Source organism: Rutidosis leptorrhynchoides, chromosome 4 (genome assembly GCF_046630445.1).
Source record: "Rutidosis leptorrhynchoides isolate AG116_Rl617_1_P2 chromosome 4, CSIRO_AGI_Rlap_v1, whole genome shotgun sequence".
Taxonomy (NCBI): domain Eukaryota; kingdom Viridiplantae; phylum Streptophyta; class Magnoliopsida; order Asterales; family Asteraceae; genus Rutidosis; species Rutidosis leptorrhynchoides.
This window is the reverse complement of record NC_092336.1, coordinates 384,569,620-384,576,170: the sequence shown is the minus strand read 5'-3', so window position 1 is coordinate 384,576,170 and position 6,551 is coordinate 384,569,620.

Sequence of the window (6,551 nt, the reverse complement as noted above, 5' to 3'; positions counted from 1 at the left end):
AAGGGAACCTTACCACAATGCAAGAGGTGTTACAAACACCACACTGGGTATTGCAATGTTGTCTGCGAGAAGTGCCAACGGTCTGGGCATGTTGGAAAAGACTGCAAGGTCACCACTTTGAATGGGAAGCCGAACCCCACAGGGCCAAGGCAGTGTTACGAATGCGGGCAGACGGGCCATTTCAGAAATGCGTGTCCAAACAAGCGAAAAGACGGCGGACCACCGCGCGCTAGAGCTTTCAATATTAACGCAAGGGACGCCCGAGAAAATTCCGACTTGGTGACAGGTATATTCAAAATCAACAATATTTTAGCTTCTGTCTTTTTTGATACTGATGCGGATAGAAGTTATGTATGTAGACATTTTTACGATAAGATTAATTGGTCGTTAGTCCCGTTAAAAGAGAGTATGCTTGTCGAGGTCGCCAACGGTAAACTTGAAAAAGTTGACCACATTAGTCAAGGAGCTATTATCAACATAGCTGGTGCAAATTTTGAAATTGACTTGATACCTATCAAACTGGAAAGTTTTGACGTGATCGTCGGTATGGATTGGTTGAGCAAGATAAAGGCCGATATTATCTGTGGAGATAAAGCACTTCGCATACCATAAGGAGATGGCGAACCACTGGTTATCTATGGAGAGAGATGTACCTCGAAGTTGAACCTCATTAGTTGCGTGAAAGCGCAAAAGATTATGAAGAAGGGACGTTTTGCTGTCCTAGCACATGTGAATGCGGTATAAACTGAGGTGAAGAGCGTGAACGACGTTCGAATTGTGAACAAATTTTCCGATGTCTTCCCAGAGGAATTGCCTGGATTACCGTCGCAGAGAGCAGTAGAGTTTCAGATTGATTTAGTGCCAGGAGCTGCACCTGTAGCTCGCGCACCTTATAGACTCGCACCTTCTGAGATGCAAGAATTACAGAGCCAAGTACAAGAGCTGTTAGACAGTGGATTTATCCAACCAAGCTTCTCGCCTTGGGGCGCACCTGTGTTGTTTGTGAAGAAGAAGGATGGATCTTTCTGTATGTGTATCGACTACCGTGAGCTCAACAAATTGACAATCAAGAACCGGTATCCTCTTCCACGAATTGACGATCTTTTTGATCAACTTCAAGGATCGAGCGTCTACTCAAAGATTGATTTGTGATCCGGTTATCACCAGTTGAGGGTGAAGGAAAGTGATGTAATGAAAACTGCATTCAGGACCCGTTATGGTCATTATGAGTTTCTCGTGATGCCATTCGGTTTGACAAATGCACCTGCCGTGTTCACGGACCTTATGAATCGTGTCTGCAAGCCGTACTTGGATAAGTTTGTTATAGTCTTCATAGATGATATTCTCATCTACTCCAAGAGCAAAGAAGAGCATGAGCAACACCTTCGACTAGTACTTGAACTCTTGAGACAAGAGCAACTTTACGCCAAATTCTCCAAGTGTGAATTTTGGTTGAAGGAAGTCCAGTTTCTGAGTCATGTTGTGAGCGACCAGGGTATCAAAGTAGATCCCACCAAGATTGAAGCCATCAGCAAGTGGGAGACCCCCACTACTCCGACTCATATTCGCCAATTCCTAGGTCTCGCCGGTTATTACCGAAGGTTTATTGAAGGATTTTCTCTGATTGCGCGTCCTTTGACCGCACTGACTCACAAGGGCAAGAAGTTCATTTGGGAACCCGCACACGAATCAGCATTCCAAACTTTGAAGAAGAATTTAACCACCACACCTATCCTATCACTTCCTGAGGGCAGTGACGACTTTGTTGTTTATTGTGATGCATCGAAAAGTGGTTTTGGTTGTGTACTGATGAAACGATCAAAGTTTATTGCCTATGCCTCCCGCCAATTGAAGATTCACGAGCAGAACTACACTACTCACGATCTTGAACTTGGAGCCGTTGTCTTTGCGCTTAAATTGTGGAGACACTATTTGTATGGAACTAAGAGCACTATCTTCACCGATCACAAGAGTCTCCAACACATCTTCGATCAGAAGCAACTGAATATGAGACAGCGTCGATGGATTGAGACGCTCAACGACTACGATTGTGAACTTCGTTATCATCCTGGCAAGGCCAATGTTGTAGCTGACGCTTTGAGCCGAAAGGAGAGGATGGTACCTCTTCGTGTTAGGGCTCTGAACATCACCATTCATTCGAACCTCAACAGCCAGATCAGAGTAGCCCAAGATGAGGCTCTCAAGGAGGAGAATATATCTCATGAACATTTGAACATACTTGTCTCTCGATTCGAGGTTAGGGAGTCTGGACTCCGATGTTATGCCGGAAGAATTTGGGTACCTCTTTATGGAGATCTACGGAACCTTATACTTGATGAAGCACACAAGTCGAGATATTCGATTCATCCTGGAGTGGGCAAGATGTACCATGACCTTAAAGAACAGTATTGGTGGCCGAATCTCAAGAAAGACGTTGCAACTTATGTTGGTAAGTGTTTGACTTGCTAGAAGGTTAAAGCTGAGCATCAGAGACCTTCTGGTTTACTTCAATAGCCGGAGATCCCACAATGGAAGTGGGAAAGGATCACAATGGATTTTATCACCAAGCTGCCAAAGACGGTGGGCGGATACGATACCATTTGGGTTATTGTTGACCGCCTCACCAAATCTGCACACTTCCTGGCGATGAAGGAAACTGATACAATGGAAAGACTTGCTCAATTATACATCAAGGAGGTTGTATCTCATCATGGTGTACCTTTATCGATCATCTCAGATCGCGATCCCCGTTTTACTTTTAGATTTTGGCGTTCTTTACAAGAAGCCATGGGAACTCGTCTTGACATGAGTACTGCTTATCATCCTCAGACTGACGGGCAAAGTGAACGAATGATTCAGACCTTGGAAGACATGTTGCGTGCATGTGTCATTGATTTTGGAAAGGCCTGGGAAAGGCATTTGCCATTAGCCGAATTCTCGTACAACAACATTTATCACTCTAGCATTAATGCTGCACCTTTTGAAGCATTGTATGACCGTAAGTGCCGATCCCCTATTTGTTGGGCCGAAGTAGGCGAAAAGCAAATCACTGGACCCGAGGTAGTCCACGAAACCACGGAGAAGATTGCTCAGATTCAAGCTAGACTTAAGACTGCCCGTGATCGCCAAAAGAGTTATGCTGATCTTAAACGTAAAGACTTTGAATTCAACGTTGGTGATCGTGTAATGTTGAAGGTTGCACCTTGGAAAGGTGTGATCCGTTTTGGAAAACGTGGAAAGTTAAACCCACGATACATTGGTCCTTTCGAAATCTTGGAACGTGTTGGACCCGTTGCTTACCGTTTAGATCTACTAGCACAATTGAGCTCAGTTCATCCTACCTTCCATGTGTCAAACTTAAAATAGTGTCTTGCTGCACCTGAACTTATCATACCACTTGAAGAACTTACGATTGACGACAAACTTCACTTTGTGGAAGTACCTGTTGAAATTATGGATCGAGAGATTAAAACTTTGAAACGCAACAAGATTTGATCGTCCGAATACGATGGAATGCCAAACGAGGACCTGAGTTTACTTGGGAGCGAGAGGATCAAATGATGCGGAAGTATCCTCACCTTTTCCCGACTCCTCCATCTACCTCAGCTTAAATTTCGGGACGAAATTTTCTTTAACAGGTGGGTAATGTAACGACCCTGGATTTTCTAACGTTTATTTATTAATAATTATTATTATTAATACTTGTGATTAAACGAATGTATGTTATTACATTTACTTGATGCCATGATTAATTGTACTTGACTTTAAATGCCCGAAACGTCTTTGTGACACCCGAGACTTACACGAATAATATTTTCAGATATTATTTACATTCATGATTAGTTTTATTAATCTTTTTATTTAACTAAGGTTATTAGTTAATTACATGGGCTTTTATTGGATTACTTGTTAATTACTACAAACTTGGGCTTTATATTTGTACATGGACTTAAAGAGCCCACCCTACACCTTGTTGGATTAACTAGCCCATTTTATACACTTGTAAGTATCAAATTAGATGGAAACTACTTAGTTTAATACTTGAAGGAATCTAGTTACCGTAATCCCCATGCACATACCTCTATTAACCACACTTTTTCAAGCTTTAAATACAAGTGACCAAGGAACATTTGCCTTCCTCTTTTTTTCTGCTGTAAAACCGTAGGCCTAAGGGCCATAAGGGGTGGCTTTTGCTTTCAATTTTTGCTAACTTATGCACTCATACTCTTTCATTCAAACACACACACAAACACTTACAACTTTTCTCTCATTTGCTCTCTAAAGTGTGAGTTCTTTCAAGGCTTTCTCTTCTTCTTTTTCTCTTGACAAAACCGAACCTAATGCATCTCATCATCATCAATACTTGTTCTTGTTTAATGTTTGATTACTTGTAGTTACTAGTTATTGTTACTTACTTACATGTACAAGAATCAAACTCATTAGTTTCATTCTCCATTTATCTTGTATTAACAAGAACACATAAGAACCTAACTTACTAGTTATGTTCTACATTTAAATTCTTGAAAGATTGTAAGTTTATGTGTTGATTAAAATCATACTTGAAGCTCATGAAGTAAATTTAAAGTTTACTTTCTAAAGATCAAACTTTGGTTTGAATCTTTAAAGTATGAACAACCATGAACCTTTTACTTGTTTACTTAGTTATTTCTTGTATTATGTAATTTAATTTCATGTTTGTTGGTTGTTATTGCTCAAATGTTACTAGTTAACTTTGATCTCATTAATCTTGAACTAAAGTTAACTTTAAAAGTTCAAGAACATGTAAGTAAACTTTCTATTATTATAACTTGGTACACTTATGTTAGATCTAGACTTTTGAGTCTTGGATCTTCAAGATCAAACTAAGAACTATGTTCTACAACTTAAGATCTTGATTTCATGAGTTTACTTTCAAGTTTGTAACTTATTATTAGTTGTAAAGTTCATGTATGTGTTAGATCTAAGACTTTGATGTAACTTTGGTTCATCAAAACACTTGCAACACTTAAGTGAGTTGTGCTTCATGTCTTAGACTTGCACTTGGGTTATGATGGTCAAACCTTGGTGAAAATGATGCAAACACATCAACGAGTTGTACACTTGAAGCTACATGCATCAAGGATGAGAACCGTGATAAGCATCGAACACCAAGAACCACCGGAACCTACTGACCTGTCTGTTTTCTGTATTCTGGGTCTGATCAGTAAGACCTGGGCTGTTGTGATTATGATTTTCAAATATCTCTGTTCGAGTAGATAACTTTTCATATAGGACTCGTCTTAATCCGAGTTACGATTTAGGATTTATGGCCCTCCGATCGTCACTATGTCCTTTTAACGTTGTGCAGAAATTTCTGACCTACTCGCACTTAGACCGTCTCCACGGTCAAACGAAGACGAGTTTGCTTCTGTAAATTTTAACACACTTAAAGGACTCATATACGGAGCCATAGCCACTGGTCTCACCTTAATTCAGTAAGGGTAGAGGCCGTGGTGACTGATCGAAGTCAGCCTTTGTTTTAAACTCTTTTCACGAACGAAACTTACTTTACACCTTTTGTTAAATGATGAATGATGATGACCCTTAAGACCTTATTTACATACTTTTAAACCTATTCAGACGATTTACTGACTTAGTACTATTTGACTTAGGTTGAGGACCCGTTTGGACAACCTTCATTACTTGCTTACTTTCCGAGTCATACTTTACCGCTACTTTATCATTGTGAGTTATAGCATTCCCTTTTTACTTTAACTTATTTTGGGAACTGAGAATACATGCGAATTTTATATTTTACATACTAGGCACGAGTACTTAAACTTATATATGTGTGGGTTATACAACGGCATAAACATTCCCTTTAGCTCGGTAACGTTTAATCATTGGTTTTTGAACCGTGAACGCGAATCTTAGATATGGGTCCATAGGGTTTGACATCCCCACTCGGGCTAGTCGCGCTAGCATTTAACGAGTGTTTAATACTTCGTATACATACGCACTTGCCAAGTGTACTTTCAGGGGGTATAAACGTTAAGTTAGTTACCAAGTGCCCACGGTTAACATATACTTTATCATACTGTTTTGAAACGCTCTTTGTAGCACTGAAATCTCGTGGCCTACCTTACTTACTGTTATACTTAAACTATAGCTCACCAACCTTTGTGTTGACATTTTTAAGCATGTTTTTCTCAGGTGCTTAAGGTTATTTGCTTCCGCTGTCGTGCTAGTCTTGCCGTAGACACCCGCTGCTCTAGTGTTATCACCGCATGAACTGTTTATCTTGCAATCAAACTTTAATACATTTGAACTATGTTTTGTAACGACCTAAGGGTCACATACATTTATTCATGCTTGCTATTCGTAGAAGCATACTGTTGGTGTAAAACATTTGATGTCGGTTATGACGTCACCTTTTTATCGTGAATGCAACTTCTTTTACTACAGCATATAGTACTTAACCTTGTAATGATCCTGTTGTTGATGATTCGTACACGATGGTTTTGTACGGGGCATCACAAACATCGTTAAAAAAACACTAAATATTTCGGGCT